This window comes from Equus asinus, chromosome 3, assembly GCF_041296235.1.
Source record: "Equus asinus isolate D_3611 breed Donkey chromosome 3, EquAss-T2T_v2, whole genome shotgun sequence".
Taxonomy (NCBI): Eukaryota; Metazoa; Chordata; class Mammalia; order Perissodactyla; family Equidae; genus Equus; species Equus asinus.
Window position 1 is genome coordinate 84,734,797 of NC_091792.1, and position 20,214 is coordinate 84,755,010.

Genomic DNA, 20,214 nt, shown 5'->3' on the forward strand with positions numbered 1-20,214 from the left:
GGATAATCTTTGCATCAAGGGCGAATGTATTCTTCCTTAAAAATATGATTAAACTTCTCTTCACTAAGAGAAACAATAAAATTTAGTTATCACGTTTAAATAAAGACTACTGTAAAAGCATAGATAGTTCTATAGTTGGCATATTACACTCTGTGTATGTATGTGCATGCTCAAGTGCATGTCTATATGTAGTTGTATGGTCTGTGTTTCGAATGACATCTTGAGATCTGACTCTTCTCTTCAAATTTCCTTACAACAAGAAACTCAAACCTTCAGGCAGTGGGCAGAAGAAGCAAGTTGAATTCAAAGAGGGATCTCCACTATCATAAAGCACCCCATATTTATTGAGCCTTTTATAAATTCAAAAACAGCTCTAGAACATTTACTTTAAATAACTCATTTAAAATGTATTGAAATCCTAGGACTTCGGTTCTATTATTTCCTTTGTACAGTGGAGGAAACTGAGGCACGGGAGACTGAAGTGAATTGCTCAAGCTCATGTATTTACGCAACGGAGTCTCAGGACACAACTCGGGAGACTTGGTTGCAGGCATAACAAAGATTTCCTACTCTTCGTTCTCCCCTCAGTCTGATGAAAAGAACTTGAGGGTATCAAACTATGGAACCAAGTGTAGGAAAGTAGGGGAGGGAACATGCACAATTTTCTGCTTTACTATATAATCTTGGCTTACACAGTTTATTTGCCCTCATTGGTAAATTTTTGAGTATTATGAGTATTGAGTGGGTATTTTTTCAGTGGAAATAATTAAATTTTTACGTAAGCACAAGGTAAGGTCTTGAATTAAAGCTAAAGATATTATCCAAAGTCATTAATAACCTAAGGTCTTAAGACTAACTGAAATAATTCACAAAACCCAGTGCACCCAGTGACCCAAGTTATGTCTCAGCTCAAATAATAGAGGTTTTGGTACCAGGACTGGTTTAAACGTAGGAAAAGGAAACGTGTAGCTTATCTATTCTCTCTTGGGAGGAGACCTAAGTCACTTAGAATTTTGTATCTTCTGAAAAAGCAGTCCTCTTTGCTCATGCTTCTTGAAAATTCAAGGTCATTTAGGACATTATTTTATGGCAATAACCCTTAACATAATTCTCTTCTATAGTCATACCCTCTCCAATCTCATGATCACTACTAGATTTATATCCTTAAACACCGCTTTAATTTCATTTTATTGCTCAGTCATGTGCAAAGTGTTTGTAATAAGCCATTTATTGGAGCTACAAATCCATGCCTTCTATCTGGGGAACCCCTTTCTGGGGAAATCTTTGCCTGCTGCTCCTTTGGAATGAACAAGAAATTAACACCTTCAGCTACAGATGACCAGGCCAGGAGTTGACTCTGGAATGGATAAGAAACAATTTCATAAGCTGATTTGGTTTATGATTTATGACATGCAGCCTTGCTCATAAAGATGATGCAGGTCAATGGATTCAAATCTGAAAAACTAAGAAACTGTGCTATTTGGTGATAGAAACTTGTCCTTAAAAGTCATATGAAAGGGAGGTATAGAACAAGTTATAATGGGGCACAATAGGGTTCAAGAGAATGTCAGTCAAGAGAAAGAATATGCAGAAAGAAGTGGCTGTAGAAGAGACAATGTGGCTCTGAGATGTGGAAATGACTTAGGTTCCTGATCTTCTAGAACCTTTGAAAATCTATAGAATCCTTGAGATCTTCATATTTTTTTACCTCATCTACTTTTATTTGAGATAATTTGAGTGGATTATGCTTGCAAGCAAGCAAAAGCCTTGAGTAGAACAACAAAACTTCACTTATTGATATTTTCCCCGGTTTAATGTTTGAAACCATTTTTATTCATTTGTGTTTGCTGTAAAAGTGCTCTGGGACAGTTATAAAATACAAAAGACTTCAACTGTACAAAGTTAATAATCTTCATGTGTGTATTTAAATGATAACCAAGGTTTCCAAAAGGTAATCATCAACAGCTGTATTTTCCTCAGCATTCTTCATACTCAAACCCTTGTTTTTTGTCGTTTAATAATACATTAAGGATATATCCCTTCAGGTCAACAATTACACAATTAATTTTATAACTTTAAAAGCAGTGTAATATTCCAAATAATGATTATGACACACTTTGTTCAACATTTCTCCCATTGAAATTAATCGAAAGAAAACTAATAAAAGAGAAAAAATTGAAAATATATATTAAAAAATGGCTTTTTGAAAAGTACATTATAAAGGAAACAACCTCTCAGCAGCCCTGATTAAGATCAATGAACAGAGTGTAATTGGGAATGAGGCAAAAGATAGAATCAAAATTGAAAATGATTATAAAAATATCATTACAAGAAATTTCAAAATCACAAGAAATTTATGATATTGTAGAGAACTATTGGATCAAAACTGAGCCATGAAGAAGTATAACGCACCAAAAACCTTAAAAGGATCAGGAAAAACATATCAAAGACCTATGAGTCAAAACCGCAAGAATTCCAGGTGGTTTTAGAATTCAGCTCTAGCTAACCTTTAGCAAAGTAATAATTACATTGCTTTTTAAATTAGCCCAAATAATAAAAATATGCGCAGTTACAAATCATTTTACCATGCTAACATAACACAAACACCATCACCTGACTCAGCAGGAGAGACTACCAACAACACATAGGAAAAACGAAGAAAATCTCAGTCAACATTGGAGTAGCTTATTTTGTCATTAGCCTTCATAGCTTCTCTATCTTGAAGAAAAATACATTGAATGGTGTATACCAATATGAAAGTGTGTATTTTCAGTGATGATGTCTTCACAGAATGCCATGATTTTAGCACTCTAACATAAATTTCAAAGATAACTCTATTTGCTGGAGTTACAAAGTAAACACACAGCATCAATTATTTCTGCACAAAGGGATCATTTCAAGTAGCACAAAAAGTTAAGACCTCTTCTTTTCTTCTTATTTTTCCCCCGTTGATGAAAACTCTTAATGTCTGATGCAATCTCAAACTCAGGGGCTTAGGATTTAATGTCAAATTTTATGTAAAAAGTGTGCATAAATTTCCTAGTACAAGAATAATGACTGCTAAACTTGATAAAGAATGAGATTCAGACAAACATCAGCAAATGATAAAAAGCTAAGGTGACACAATTGGAAACTGCAGAAGGACCAGGACAGAAGTAAAAGTGTTATGTGACTAAGATACAAAATAGTTCGGACATGTACAAAGTTAATAATCTTTATGTGTGTGTTCAAAATCTGCAGATGTCAAATGTTTCACCCACCTTTTAGTGAGAGGCAGCTTCAACACCAGAGCCAGCACGCATGCTATTCACTTGAGGGAACTGTTTCACAGATGATCATGCGTTAGACAACTGTTTAGTAGATTACCAATGGCTTCTTCCTCATTATCAATTAGTTTTTAATTAGGAGCTTAAAGAACTCCATAATCTTACTCTGAAATTTCATCTTAATGTCCTATAGACCCTCTCGTCAGATAAATATTTCCAAAGCACAGGTTTAATGAAGCTAATGCCTTTTGCTTTCTCTGTCAGTTCATTTAAAGAGTTGCATCAGCCACTGTTTTGAATTTTCTTAGGGCTCTTTTCTCAAATGTGAACATTTTATGTTAGCATTTACATATGCATTTTATTTCATTTAATGTATTTGGTTAATATTATTGCTGAAAACTCCAAGATTTTGGATTTTTGTTTTGACACATTTTAATATTTAGAAGAAACAGGAGAAATTATTTTCATTATTCATCATTCATCATTTTTGTTTGTGGTTTATTGGGTTTTGTATTAGAAAATATCTTTAAATTATGAAATTAGTATTTATTGTATTCCATATCATATAGCAATTTTCATAATATAAATTGTTAAAGAAGTTGTAAAATAAAGTTTAAGAATCATACCTTTAATATGGTTTAAATCACTAAAATAAAATCAGGTTTTACCTTACGATAAAATGTATAATTTCACCAGTAAACATAGTTTAAATGAAATTCAAACTCTTGATTATTCCAGAGATATTAAACATTAAGACTTTTGAGTTCGTAAAGGCACTGGTGTCATATTGATTATTTCTAACGAGTCCCTTAAATTAATGGTTCATCTGCTGGTTTGGAAGCTAGAGTAGATCTCTAAGCGGGTAAAAATGAGCGGGATTAAGTTGGTTTATAGCTCCTGAGATCAACGATGAAAACAATAATGGTAACAGAGTTTTTCACCAAATGATTTAACAAATATAATCAAATACTCAAATTAGGAATATCTCTATTATAACTCGGTTGCTACATCATCTAGTGTTTGGTACCTGAGTTCATTAAGAGCTGCTTCATTAAGAACACCCATAAAAATGTTACTTTTCCTACACTTCTGTTTTATTTTATAAAATATAAAATGTCAATATGCTGACATTTAAATATAAGATAATGCAATTGACTGAAAAGTGTGTGCAAACTGATCCATTTGTAGGTTTTTATCTAGTAATAATAACTCCAACAGTAAAAATATTACTTATAGGATTCTCTCATTTGTTGATCCCTGCTAGCGCAAGTCACTACTCAAAGCAATTGGATTGGGGTCGACCAGAAAGATGAATATAATTCAGAAGAAGAAGGAGAGAAATATAATTCAGAAATACATGGACCAGATACTTTCAGATAGTCATAGGTGCAAAATTCCACTTGGATGGCTATGAACAATTTTCAAATAATTATTTATATTAATCTTGTTGATGCTTATAATAATGCTTAGTGAGGAATATTATTATGGATTTACACCTGGGAGAGTAGAGTTCAAAGAGGATAGAGGTCTAACCTAAGACCTCCAGGCTGAGGAGAAGAGAAAGAGAGAGAGAACCTAACAGTTAAACTTAACTGTGGAATGGAAAAGTCAACTGGACTATATAAAAAACAAACCTGCTTTCTAAAAGCCATTATTCTCATGCTCCAAATAAATGAAGTAGAAACACTTATAATAGAAAAAAGTTTTAAAATCATCTATATTATTTCAGCAACTCTTTTCCTTCCATGCTTTACATTTCATACCCTAAATGCAGAAACCACTATTTTTGTTAGCTTTCATCTAAATACTTTTTCAAACTTCAATACAAAAATTGATATTTTTATTTTTAACACATTTTCTTAAAGTTTTACCTCAAAATCTTGACTTTCTACCAGAAAACACAATAATTTGTAATTTTTTTATGCTCAGCATTTGAATGTAAGGAATCTAAAAAACCTACCCTACATTCTTTACCCAAATTTATACAAATATACAGCTGAGTCAAATGACATCTGGATATTTTGAAGCAAATAATCATCTCTCAAGTGAACATTTTTAAAATTTATGATGAAAACGTCAGTTATTGTTCTATCAAATACCGGTAAATATTCATTTATTTTATGCTCCCAAATTATTGAGAGCATTTACAATCCTTCATTAAAACATATATCTGCTTGAGGTCTTCCAGCAAGTTCTCTGCTGTTGGGAGTACTGTGAATAAGAGTGAGGTTGTCAGGAGGTATATGGTAAATGACAAATGTCTCCTTCTATAAAATACAATTTACTGAAATTCCTAAATATTGCTTTAAAAAAATAAAGCAGTACAATATAGTATAACACTAAGTACGTATACCTATTTCATGCACACAAAATATAAGTGTATATAGCTGTATCTATATATAGTATATATACTACAAACTACAAACTATATATATATACATGAATATACGTACATGGATGATGTGCTGTATATATAAAGTTTCTCTTTGAATGTCAAAAATTATCACGAATTCCTTATATTATGGAAGTCGAGCTCTTACATGCTCAGTAAACAGACCTTAAATGGCAGATACATCACAGATGCTGTAATAACTCAAGGTGTACTACTGCCATCCACCAGCCCCAAGATCCAGAGCCCAGGAGCTTCTGGTATAGTGGAAAGATTTTGGCGCCAGACAGTTCAGGCTTGAAAACGTATCTCTACCACTTATATGACATTATACATTCTCGACATTATATTTAATTCTCTTAGCTTCCATTTGCTTATTCATAAAAGTGGGATGTGATCCAAGAAGGGTGCCATGACAATTAAATGGGAAAAGAACAGTCTTTTCAACAAACGGTGCCAGGACAACTGGATATCCACGTGCAATTGAATTAAGTTGGATTCCCACCTCACGTCATATACAAAAATTAATTCAAAGTGTTCACAGATTTAAATGTAAGAGTTAAAACTATAAGAGTCATAGAAGAAACATAGGGGTGAATCTTCTTTGCTTTGGATTAAGCAATGGTTTCTTAGATATGGCAGCAAAAGTAAAAGCAACAAAAGAAGAAATAGGTAAATCGAACTTCACTAAAATGAAAAACTGTGTGTTTCAGACAATACCATCAATAAAGTGAAAATACAACCTACAAACAAGGAGGAAATACTTGCAAATCATATGTCTGATAAGGAACTTGTATCCAGAATATCCAGAATGTATAAAAAGCATTAATAATTCAACAATAAAAAGACAAATAGCTCAATTTAAATAATGGCCAAAGAAGTTGAATAGACCTTCCTCCAGAGAAAATAAATGGCCAATAAGCACATGAAAAGATGTTCATTTGTGAAATGCAACTCAAATGACAATGAGATACTGATTTAGACCTATTAGGATGGCTACAAGCAAAAAGACAAATAATAACAAGTGTTGATGAGGTTGTAGAGAAATTGCAACCCTCATACATTACTGAAGGGAATGTAAAATGGTGCTGCCAATATAGCAAACTGTTCGGCAGTTCCTCAAAAAGTTCAACATAGAGTTACCATATCATCCAGAAATTTTATGCTTAGGTACAACACCAAAAAAATTAAAGACACATGTTCACACAAAAACTTAAACACAAATGGTCACGTTAGCGTTACTAATGATAGCCAAAAAGTGGAAACAGTCCAAATGTCTATCACTGATGAATGTACCAAAAAATTGTGGTATATCCATACAATGGAGTATCATTCAGTCATAAAAAGGAATGAAATTATGGTACCAGCTTCAACATGGATGAACTTTGAAGACATTATGCTAAGTGGATTCTTCCAGACACAAAAGAACACAGTGTTTATGATTTCATTTACCTGAAATATTCAGCATAGGCTCATAGAGACAAAAAAGTAGAGTGACGTTGCTAGGGGCTGGGAGAAGACAGGAATGGGATTAACTACTCATGGGTATGGAGTTTCTTTGGGGAATGATAATAATGCTCTAAAATCTGACAGCAGTCGTGGTTGCACAATTCTGTCAAAAATACTGAAAGATGCTGAATTGTACTCTTTGAAGGATGAATTTAATGATATGTGAATTACACCTCAAAAGAATGACTATAAAAAAAGCTGGAATGTGATACTTAACCCTGGGGATGTTCTATACACATTAAAGAACATAAATACCTAAAATACCTATTATATCATGCCTAGTAGCCAGAAAGTACTCGGTAAGGTTGCTATTATTTATATGATTTCATTAATATTTGAGGACTCGAAATGTGTTGACGCTAACAAATGCGTCTATAGAAAAGAGTACACTTATTAGCTGAAAGGAAAGGATAGTGCCTGTTTTTATTTTCTAATGGCTTGAAGAAACGAAAATTAAGCAGATGCTTATTGGTATGCTATACCACATTAGGTAAAGTTTTGTGTTTCACCAATCGTTCTAATTTTAGAGATTCATGAAAGCGTAGTAAATAAAACTTCAAAAATACCTACGTTAGATAGTACTCTATAAAAATCCTTGTTCAGATTCTGTTTTAAATTTAGTCTTTTAGGGAAAAGAGTCTTCTTTGAAACCAAAAATATTATAATGTGTTATATGCTTATCCATTATACAGAATTATAAATGGCTTGTATGAGAGTTGATTAGCAACCAGGACTAAAGTCTACATTAGAAAAAAATAGGGGATGGCCCTGTGGCTGAGTGGTTAAGTTCTCATGCTCTGCTGCAGGTGGCCCAGTGTTTCGTTGGTTTGAATCCTGGGCACGGGCATGGCACTGCTCATCAAACCAGGCTGAGGCAGCGTCCCACATGCCACAACTAGAAGGACCCACAACGAAGAATATACAACTATGTACTGGGGGGCTTTGGGGAGTAAAAGGGAAAAAAATTAAAATCTTAAAAAAAAAAAGAAAAAGTTTTGGGATGAGGTAAGAATTCTATTCTCTTCTACATTTGTAACATACTTAAAATTTCTATAAAGCCAAGGTGACATTCCATTTAACGTTCATTCGAATCTCCATTATACAGTGTACTTATCCCAAATGTGCTAATGTTAAGTACATGGATAGAAACTTTGGTTCACCTGGATTTTCTTTTCTTCTTTTGCTTATCAAAATCTCTTCTCGATAAAAGGAAAATTAATGCATTACGGTGGTAGATATTAGTTCTATGACTTTAAACTCCATTTTTTTGCTGAGCCTATTGTAGGATTATATATTCCTATATGGAAGTTAAAAACGTGCTTAGTACTTGGTTTTACAAACGAAATATGACTGCAAAGAACATGTGTAACTTTCAGGCAGAAGTCACTATGAGCCAAAGAGTACCATGTCCCCTTCCCTCTGGCATGGTGACCAGGCATATTCCAGATAGAGGAAACTCCACTTACCAGGATCCTCTTGTGAGAAAAACCTGAGACGAACTCAGAGCCAGAATGAGAAATATACCCTTGGTTTTGTTTGTTTGTTTTAAGCCACTGAGATTCATGGTCGGTTACCACAAGATAGCTAGTCTCTCCCGGCTCACACAGTGACAAGGGTGTTTTCAAAAGCCTAAGACACAAACATTCTACTTGACATTTAAACACTAGGTCAAATGAAACATTCAACACCAACCAACATACACACTCCCTACACATATCTATGCATTATATCCACATAAATTACACATTAGTCAGAAGGTTTAGAGGTACTTTTAAGTTAAAGCTTTATGTTGAAGAAGCCTATTGATCAGTTTTATGGTGTGAAATGATGTTTTAAGTACAATGTGTTTATGATGGAATGTGTTATCCAATACGCAAACATATGTTCATTACTTTAATACAGATTTCTTCACACATTTGTTTCATGACACCGAAATGCAGTTTACAAAACTAGAAAAAAAAAGTGACTATTTTAAATTAACTAACACTCACTATACAAGTTATTTTCTTTACTAGATAAAGCGAATGACATCAGTGATTTTTCAATGTAGACAACGTTTTGTTTTCTTTACACACATCGGATGCATCCTCTTCTCTCTAACTCTACTGTCACCTGTTTATTTCAGGGTCTCACCATCTTCCTCTGGGACTCTAAACAGTTGCCAATTTGGTCTATGTGTCTTCCCTTTACATATTTTCAGAGCAACTTTTATCAAATGAAAATCCCCCTTTTAAAGAGTTTCAGTGGCTTCCTTTTGCCCATAGAATGGAATTTCAAACTCTTATGCACAATTTACAAGATCTTGCTAATATGACCACAGGGGCTGTGCTCTCCTTGACCGTAGCCTTCTTTCTTCCTACACTCCGTATTCAACCACAGTGAGGTAGTCACAGCTCTTGTAAGAGGCCGAGATTTTATAGTCTTCTGAAACTTTTTTCACAATGCTTCCTGTGTTAACAGTATCACTTTCAAGGAAAACATGCCAATAAATACGCAGCACCACCCTGAACCCTCAGCCATTCTCTCAATGCCGATAGGACTACATGAAGACCTCTCTCTGCTGCCTCTCCTTCAGCCTGTCTCCACTGTTTTCCTTGAAACTGGACTTTCCTTATTCCAGCCTCTTCTCAATTTTAACATCAATGTCTGCTGACTACAAGGTCAGTTTAAACCTTCTCACCTGTGTCATTCCACCTTCCTCCATAAGGAGTCACCAACTGCTCCTCCAGGCTTCTCTCCCACTCCTCCACTCCGCGTGCCCTCAAGCCCGTCAGTCTGAGGTACTCGCCACCTCCAAAGACACCAGCCCCTTTTGCAGTCTTTACTCAAACTCTATTCCCTCCTTCAGTCCAATGTCCTGAATGTTGTCAGTTTAAGCCTTCATCCTTTATATAGTAAATTATTATATGTACGTGGTTTCAAAAATTGTTTCGCGGCATAAAAAATGAGATCAACATTTCTCCTTTTTTTCTTCCATCCTTATCTATTCCCCACGAGACTACCACTGTTCACTGTATTTGTCTTTAGTCTTCGGGTGATTATGACCAGTAAAACATTTGAAATAAAATATTAAATTTACTAGATCCATTTGACTGTAGAGTTTAATGCAACAAAGTAAACTCTTCATTGCTTTTCAGTTTTTCTTTCGTGACATGTTTTCATCGATTTTTTTTTTCATTTACTTCTGTTTGTTTCAAACAAAAAAGCATGTGTTCTTATGATAATGAGTGCAACAGCGCACAAATGATGCAAAAGTTAATAATCTCTTCTAACCTCCCTTCCCACCCCTGTGGTGCAATCAATCTCAGCAGGTTGCTGTATTTCCTTGCCCATTTATCTCCAGCCGTACAATCCCGTGAAACGTGTGCTCATCCGTGGGAGTGGCAGACACTGTTAGTCACTCATCCAATATGCATTTTTTCTCTTCTACTTTGCAAATAGAACCCATTTTTTTAGGGGGAGAGGTTTTGCCAGCGTGCTCTGTTAAAATATTCTATCATAGCCTTGCTTTCAGATAAGGCACAATGTGACACTGCTTGGCATGGAAAAGGATGTAGATGTCAACTGGGTGGGCTTTTGGAAATGTTTTTAAAGGGAGAGAGGCTCATCTGTCCTGTCTTAGGCTGTCTCTCAGACTTTTCTACTATCAGATTGTTCTGATAATTTCTAGTCCTTGCAGATGGCTTAGTAAAACTTTTCTCAAGTGACTGAACTATTCAAATATTGAGAAAATATTTGAAAAGTTCTTAATAGCCGCCAGACCAGGACATTAGCCAATCAATCTCTATCACAAGGATTGATATCTGCCCATTACAGCAAGATAGAACATAGGGTGACTCATCTGTTAAGTCTATCAGCTGCATCTACAATCTGTATGTTGTAGAAAAATGAATAACAGATTTTAAGTGGAATCTTGGATGCTATTCATTTATGTTTTCTTGGATTTGAAGTTATAAGGCTTGCTGTCTTTAGCAATTTCTTATTTCAAGTATCATTTATTTAATGAGGAAAATTATGTCTTCACTTTGTGAAATTCAGAAAAGGATTCTATTGTAGGGGAACGGTTAACGTTGAGGTCCTGTGAACTGAGTACATTAGCTAGGACTGTAGTTTTCTTTATTCCAATGACAACTTTAATAAATAAGTACAGAAATGAATACTCAATTGTGTTCAATAATTATAACTTATTAAACTAGTTCCATTCATTTCTACGTGCCTCTAATTTCATATCTCTTTTCCTATGAATAGGCTTATGTTTTTCATATAAAGCATAGTGTAAATTGCCCAGCTTCATCACAATAAGTATCACATGTATGTTGTATTTACTATTCTATGTTCATTTAATTTAAGGTCTTTTTCTTGATACTAAAGATAGTACAATTCTATCTAAATTATATATTTCAGTGTAAAATAATAAATTCAGCCTTTGTAATTAAATAGTTCTTTTTCATGGAGGATTTTTTAAATGCAGTGAAGGGTAAACGTGAGCTAACAATAGCCTCAGACCTTGAGGCAAGAAGGGAGCATCTCTTCGCATAATTTATAACTTTAAAAATGTGGCTTCTAGTATTTATAATTCACAGCCAGCAGATTTTAAATTGATATAATCTTGAAATGAAGTCAGCAATTTTTATTCTAAATTTAAATAAAACGTTTTTCACTTCTTTTTCTTTTTTTGCTGACATTCATTCCTAGTATAGTTTTCCTTTCTATTTAAATTTTACTTCTTGACTTTTGGCTTATACTCAGCTCCTACTTTTTCTTGTAAACCATATCATCATCTTTATTTTATACGTTTCTCAAAAAAAAGTAGGTTTTTTTTTCTCAGATGTGTGGGTGCAAACTTTCAGACTTCTAGAAGGTCTAAGAATTACCTTTATTTTTCCTTTACTTGACAAATCAAATGAGAATAAGAGCTAACTGACCTGATGACCAGAGCCAATGAAAGAACTCACGGAGCCCACTATTCATCATTCCAATTTGGGAATTGTCAGAACTCATCAGGTCAAAATCACAAGGCTTCAATCAATGCTATACTAAGTTGGGCAAGTTATTGTTCAGCTTCTGAGCAAAAGCAACTTTATTTATGAACTGATTTCACTAAAATTTACTGAATTCTTGGATGAAGTAAAAAAATTAAAGTGCTTTATAAAATTAGAAAATACTACATATAGTTTAGGTATTATTATCATTATTATTATTATTAAGGAGACTAGATTATGAGGAAAAAAAATCAATGAATGATAGATAATCAGAAAACTAGCCTACATGTGCTGACCAGATCTCTAGTTCTGGTAAGATGGTGCAGTAGAGTGATAAAGAATCAGCTCAAGGGCCGGCTGGTGGCGTAGTGGTTAAGTTCATGTACTCCACTTAGGCGGCCCAGGGTTTGTGGGTTCGAATCCCGGGTGTGGACATATACACTGCTCATCAAGCTTCACTGTGGCAATGTCCCACATACAATGTAGAGGAAGATTGGCACAGCTGTTAGCTCAGGAACCATCTTCCTCAAGCAAAAAGAGGAAGATTGGCAATGGATATTAGCTCAGGGCCAATCTTCCTCACACACACACAAAAAATCCATCTCAAGACTCAGGAAGGGGGAGTTATTCAACAGTTAGCTTGACAGATTCCAGGGCAGTCAGTTGCAGGCATCTTCTTGTCCAGTGTGGTGGACAGAATGCTACGATGAGCCTCACTGAAACATGATGCCCTTTTATACTCCACTTCCCTTCGAGTGCAGGAGAACCTGTGACTGGCTTCCAGCCAATCGACTATGACAGAAGTAGGGAGACATCACCCCTGTGAGTAGGTTACATCAGACTCCGTCTTGGCAGACTGGACTAAGAGCTGCTCCTATCCACTTTGAAGAGGTAAATGGCTGCGTCATGAACAGACCGTGAGCAGACCACATGGCAGGGATCAAAGAAGCAAGGGGGCCTCTAGGAGCTGACAGCAGCCCCTGCCCAACAGCCAACAGGAAAGTGGGGCGTGAGTCAAGGTAACAGGCAAGGAACTGAATTCTGTCAACAACCACGTGAATTTGGGAAAGAATTCCAAGTTCCAGAAAAGAATCCAGACTGGGAGACAGGTGGTTTGCCACCTTGTGAGACCCTGAGCAGAGGAACGGAACTCCTGACCTGAAAACTGAGAGATAATGAAGATACTTTGTTTTAAGCCTGCTTTAAGCAGTTAAAATTTTCGTAATTTGTCATGCAGCATGGAAACTAACACATCTGGTGGTGAAAATGGTTTAATCCGGCCTCTAGGAGTAAAACGTTCACTTCACATTTTAGAGATGGAGAAGCATTTTTATCCAGGAAAACACATATGAGGAGAGGGATTGTTTGTTTAAAAAAAACAAAACAGAACAAAACCAAGAAAACATGCACACAGAGAAATAACAGGGCAAATTAGCAAAAGAATTACAATGTTTATTTTGACATTGTCTACATAGTTGAGCATTAAGGAATCTGTTAAGGAGTTATTTAGTGCTAATACAACATAGCATGCTTTTCTGTTAAAGGGCATGCTATTTAACACAGAAAACACTGGAAATAGAAAACTAAAGAAACCAAGCACGAATACTATTCCATCAGAATTCGTTTATTAAACTTTGATCATGTTTTATTTAGGAAGCAAATTTATTATCCTTTTTATTTTGCTTTAAAACTACAAAATAAAACTCTACACATTTCTTTAGAATTATTCTAGAATATATATGTTTTTGTGTGTGTGAGGGGTGAAGTTTTGCTAATGTTCTTTACCAAGTTAATGGAAATGTTTTTACTTTAAAATAATAGCTATGGTGAGAATGCTGTAAACTGGAGATGTTCACAGCTTGCTTGCTTAAATGTAAGACATTATAATATTTGAGCGAAATATTTTGGTCACGCATATCCATCAAGTAACATAAACAAATCAAGCCCTTTGAACTAGTTATTCCACAATTGGGAATCTATCCTGAGGAAACTTCTAAAATTTGTTGAACTTTAACTGTTTACTGCTCTATTACACAAATATGTTTCAGTCAATCCGAATCTCTAAACGTAAGGAAATTATTACTCTACCACGCTTTCAGGTGATTCTCCAAACGACTTCCAGTGGTGGGTTTCCAACATCTCTAAACCTAGTTTCCTCTCCTTCTGAGAGGATGCTCTGGAGGCCAGGTGTCCAGGGCCTTTCCGTCCCGCACCTCCCAGCCCCGGGGCCCTGCTGTGGCCCTGTCTGCAGCGCTGCCTCCTCCTATGATAAAGAGCAAGATTTAATGACTGCGAACATTTCTAGAGAAGAGAGGGGTTTTTTTTGTTTTTTTTTTATTGTGAGAGAGTGTGCGTGTATGAGTATGAGTTTAGGCTCTGTGAGTGAGAATTTATTGCGTATAACTTCGAAAAAAGCTGTGGGTTTGGAGAAAGAGACTTGGTTCAAAGTTAAAGATTTCATTCTCTTCCCTGGTAGCCCGGAGAAGAGCAATCACGGTTAAAGGGGCAGCTGGCGGCAGCTGACGGGAAGCAGACGAACTGGCGGCTGGCACGGAAAGTGGAGGCGAACTGTGTGACTCGGGTGTCAGCCGGGGAAGTGCAAAGTGTCCCAGGCGGTTAGTCAGGAAGAGCGTCTGGGAGAAACCGGTGTCTTTCTTCATTCCCAAGTGACCTTCTCTACCCTATAGCTCAAATGGATTTCTTTCTTTTGGAGTCCCTCTCAACCCTCTCCCCCAGCTCCAAGCTGTACAGCGCAGGAGCAGAGGACTGAAAATGAGGGATCCCTGATCCCCGGATGGGGATAAGAATGGTTCTCCTACCGCTCCGTGTCTGTTTCTCCTAGGAGGTGGGTGAAGCAGTTGAACGCTCCAAGAGGATCCAAACGAATAGACGATTAAATCGAGTAGAGCTTCCTGCCCCAGTCACGCTTCAGCTTCTTCCAAAACATGGACACAGACTCCAACTGGCAAAAGGCGTCTGAAGCACAAGAAAAAAATAGACCTATGAAACTTACTATATTTTTGAAAGTGAAATCACTCATATTTTCATATGAATAGCAAGGTAGGAACATAGCTTTTTAAATTTTTCTGTCATTACGAATCTCAAACTTTACATCATTTCATGCTTTTAACATGTTGGATGATTTTTCAAAATAAAAATATAAGCATTATAAATTATTTATTGGGAATTTAAATTTATACTAAATATTGGGAGAATGCCATTAGCAGTCACATCCAATATTTGTATATGAGATATAAGCTTTTTCATATGACTTGAATCAAATATATGCACCCGAGTGCAAATTCAAAACAGACAATGTTGATATGGAGATAGTTTTCATTTGTTAAAAGGAAGTATGTGCACTCATTGCTATTTACACCTGAGGAAAAGTGTCTGGGAGAAGTAACATTGTATCATATATAAGTATGTCCCTCAAGAAAAAATAAATATTACTGTATTTAGTCTAAACACAAATCGCAAACACTTTGAACTCAAAGTCCTCAAGCACTGCTCCTTGTAAATTTGCCAGTGAGATGGTAAATACTATACATATAAGACCATTTGTTTCAGTAAAACATGGGGCCTATTCAAGTATTCATTTTAGGAACAAAAACTCTCTTTGTCATGTAAAATTTAAAGACACAAGGCCTAACTTGAACTGATGATTTATTCTTTCAAGGATGAGAATAAACATATCCATTAATTGTTTTCTAAATTAATTCACTGGTTTATTTATTTATTCATTCAAGTATTTATTTAATCCCAATTTATATGAAAGGCTCAGCTTCACAAACTTCTTGGCATTTGAAGAGAAATAAGATCTCTAGATAGGTCATATTTAGCTCTCAATTTATTTGTTAAACTTTTTTTTAATTGATTGCTATGAGGGACACTAAATGGCCAGTGATCTATTCTTGACTAAGCATTTAAGGAACATTTATTAATACTGAAGTCTCTTTAAGAAAGAAAAAAAGAGGTAAACTTGTTTTTCTAGAATTTGATCTTCAATGATTCCAGAATGGAACTTCCATTAGAAAGTCAGCACTTAGCATAATTCGCATTTATCCTTTTACTTGTTTATTGTCTGTCTTCCCACTAGAGGGCAGGGCCTTCTTAGTTTTCTTAACCTCTGTGTCCCCCCACAGCAGTTAGTAGGTGCTTTAAAAAAAAAAAATTGAACAGAATTGGTTAATTCCTTGGATTTATGCAATCCTATGTTTCAGATCCTCATTAAATGATAATGTTCTAACTTGGCCCATGTTCCCACTGGACTGCACTGCTTATGCCACATACAACAGAGAATTCTTCTGTGCGGTTTGTGAGCTGTGCTCTGAATGTGTACGGTTATCAGGCTGCTGTGAAGCTGAAACATCAGACAAGTGCAAGGATCTCAAGTGAGTCAGAAAAACAAAACCTCTGTGAAAGCATTCCAGCTGAAATTTCTGGGTTTACGATGGACTGGGTTGTATGTACACTGTGATGTGAGCAGCAGGTATCTCAGAGCATCTATTGTCCAATCACGCCCCCAGGAAGACGGCACGCAGCTGGCTGATTTCACAGGAAGTTACAGCGAGGATGGTGCTAACAGCACAGTGAGTCTGTTGACAGAATCTCTTCTGTTTTCAATATATTCTATAAAAAATATAGTGTTTTAAAATGTTAGCATTTTAACTGCAAGCTATTCTTTCCATTAAAATTTCCCCTAAAGGCGCTGAAAGAACCTTAGGGAATTTTGTATGCAGCAGTGGACTACACACGTTCTCTTATACGATTGTGCCTACCAGAAAAGAGCTGAGAAAAGAAATAAACCCATTTCACAATTTTAACCTTCTTTATAAATGTATCCATGTAATTCTGTGTATCATTCCTTGTATTTTGTCAATATGACAAACGTTGGATCTGAGGTACTAAAAAAGTCATTGCTAAAATGGGCTAAATTCAAATGCCCACCAAACAAAATTAATGGAGAATCTATTATTTAAATCCAAGCAAAAATTATAAAGAGTAACAAAGCTATCAGATAGTTTTTTTACTATATAAACTTTTAAATACTTCCTAGTAAAATATTGTTTACATCCCTTTATTGTATTCTCACATGTTCAAAGTGTTTGTTGTGAAATTATACAAATATATTTATTACATATAGAAGCATAAATATATATGTTTATATAGGTTTAAATTATATAACTTATTCTTTCAGAAAAAAAGTATCCTCCATTTCTAAATGTAATCATCACGATTATTAAGTTTGTTTTTCGTTTTATTGGATTTGCTTATCTCTTTATGTCAAGGCCATTGGAAAACTAGAGATGTCAGTTTTACATGCAAACATCAAATACATGACAAGCAGAACTTGAAAAGACAACTTTGGGAAAATAAGAGAAAATACTCTCCAAAGTTAATTAGGCTTCTACATCAGTGCCCCTAAAATAGTCTAAACCATCTCTTACTACTTCCAATAAATATTCTCCCAAATACTAAGCTAAAATCAATTTCTTAAATTCATTTGATTCCTTTTTAACTAGTGTGCATTACTGCAAGAGCAGCAATTCCTTGGGAGGGTTTTCCATTAGTGCACTCAGCAAGACTCTACAAAACCTGAAAGGGTTGAGGGTCTAAGCTGCGTCGGGTTTTGAGAGGAGATATTTCATGCAGAGAGAATAAGTACAAGGACCCTTATATCAGGCCTGATGTGTCTGAGGTACAGCCAGGGGACCAGTGAGCAGGAGCCCATCAGCAAGGACGGGATAAGGCAGAGGAGAAAGAGCAACCGAATTACCGAGTTCTGTAGATTCTACACTCAGAATGAAATGGGGCAACGAGGGAGAGTTTTGAGCAAAAGAGAGATGTGATGTACCTCTGTGTTAAAGATAGTCCAAAGGCCAGCGCGGTGGAAGTAGGGGGACCAGGTAGGAAGTATTGCTGTAATCTAGATGGAGATGTATTTTCCAAATGGCCAGCCAGTTACCCAACAGCAGTTCTTGAAAAACATCCACATTTTCTCTATTGATATTTAATGTTTTTTTCATTTACTGAGTAGAATTACTATAATAATTAACAGTTTGACACAGGCATTTATATAGAAATCAGAAATAGATGTAAGATAAATCAAATACAAAAAATAAAGTCTGTTAAGATTTTGATTGTAATTATATTGAATTAAGAGATTAGTTTAATGAAAATGGGCAGCTTTATAATATTGAGGCTTGTCAACCAAGAACAAATCATAATCATAGCTTTCTTTCTGTGGAAAACCACCAACACCACAATAAATAACTTTTGTTGAGTGCTTACTATATACCACCACCGTTCAAGTCATTATATGTGTTAACTCACTTAACCCTTACTACAATGTAAGATAGCTACCATTACTATTATTCCCAATTTACCAATGAGAAACCGAGGCCCAGAAAGGTTAAGTGATTTGCCTAAGACCATGCAAGCAGCAGGCAGGTCAGAGCCATCCACCTCTCACAGAGCATCTGTTCAGTCTTATTTCTGTTATCTTGTCTGATATTTTGTAGACACTTCCTTATTTTCTCCCTTTTTTTCCATCTTTTGCTACGTGGTCTGTCTGTTGCCTTATAAAAGTTCTAATCTGTTTTCATTTGCTCAGAAGTAATTTTTTTCACTTTAAATCATAACTTAAAACTACTTTTCCTACTTTATTAACCTCAGAAAAAAAGTAGTATCTGCCAATTCCCTAATGTGGAAGGTGATAAAAGTGATGAACTAATGAATACTTTTGTCAATCTTTCTTTTCTCATTCTTAATGTAACTAAAATATCCTCAAATCTTCATCACAATCCCTAAAGATAGACAATAGCATTTACTGTGTTTCACATTATATAACTTGTCTTTTCAGAAAATAAACTATATTATCCATTCCCCACTGCAATCATCACAGTGATTTGGTTAAGCCTCTATTTTATCAAAATCGCTTATCTCTATTAATCCCTTCACACTCTATGATATCAGGTAAGATGCTTTTGGAAGCATGCTTTAAAAACCCCACTCAAATTGCCTTAAAAATTTAGGAGATGAATCTTCCATAATTAGAAGCCCACTGATGGTACAGGCGCCAAGAACATTGCAATGAACGTAAGTCTCAGTGATATTAGAGAACCAATGTTTCCTTCAACCTCAGATTGAGGGCAAAGAACTGGAGAAATTCCAGATCCCACAGTCACATCCGAAACAATGAGATGAAGAGGAGAAAAAGATCTCAGTGAAGAAGAGGAAGTTTCTCAAACGTTCGTGATTCTCTCTTAGCTATAGAGAGACTTTTCACGGAAGCTATTAACACACTTTCCCTCTGGTGTTGTTGGATGGCCTGGGCCCACTTTTGAAATTTTACTATGAGGACAACTGGAGTGAGTGTGTTTAGCTTAAATTAGTTATCCGGTGTTTTGAATGTTGAGAATTCTATCAAAAATCCCCCAAATACTATTCCGTTCATGGGTGAACTATTTCTTATGAATCATCTTCTGAATATGTGGAATTTTAAAGAACTATATTTCCTGAATTATTGAATACTAAATGTATATTCCTGATGCCTTTATATATGAAATACAACTTCCTGGGTATATAATTCAGAGTCCCCAATATTTCCCTTTGAGCTCTACAGAGATTGTTCCACTAACTTCTGCCGCTAATAGGATCCTTCGAGCTGTAGTCTGTGGTACGTTTTCATACTCTCCATTTCACTGCTTTGTCCCTAACTTCTGATTCCTTTGTAGTTGTATGTTTTTTACACAAATTCTTTCTTTATCAAGTGTTTTGTCAGTTCATTCTGTGCTCTTAATGCTTGATATTTTATCACTTGCTTTGTGAATTGCATGTCCTCTTTAATTTTCAAGAGAGAATAAATTATTTGCTAAAAAAAATTCTTTTATCTCTTAAGATATGTCTTCTTCCAGAATGGAGTGTTTTTTAGGTTTTTTTGTTTACTGTGTTTGCATGCTTTACCTTTATTTCTTTTTTCTTTCTTTTCTATCACCTCTGTGGCTATCCACAAGATATTTACCTATTTTTCAATTTTTGTAGAACCTACATATGTTTTCTCTGT

General features: G+C 35.4%; 1 long non-coding RNA gene across 1 annotated transcript in view; it reads left to right on the top strand.

Moving 5' to 3' along the window:
* The first annotated feature begins 16,519 nt into the window (after nt 1-16,519).
* LOC139044981 (uncharacterized) overlaps nt 16,520-20,214 on the top strand; it is a 43,430-nt gene continuing 39,735 nt past the window's right edge. The window contains exon 1 of the long non-coding RNA XR_011502468.1: nt 16,520-16,738. This is a non-coding gene — a long non-coding RNA (uncharacterized lncRNA). The remainder of the gene's footprint in view (nt 16,739-20,214) is intronic.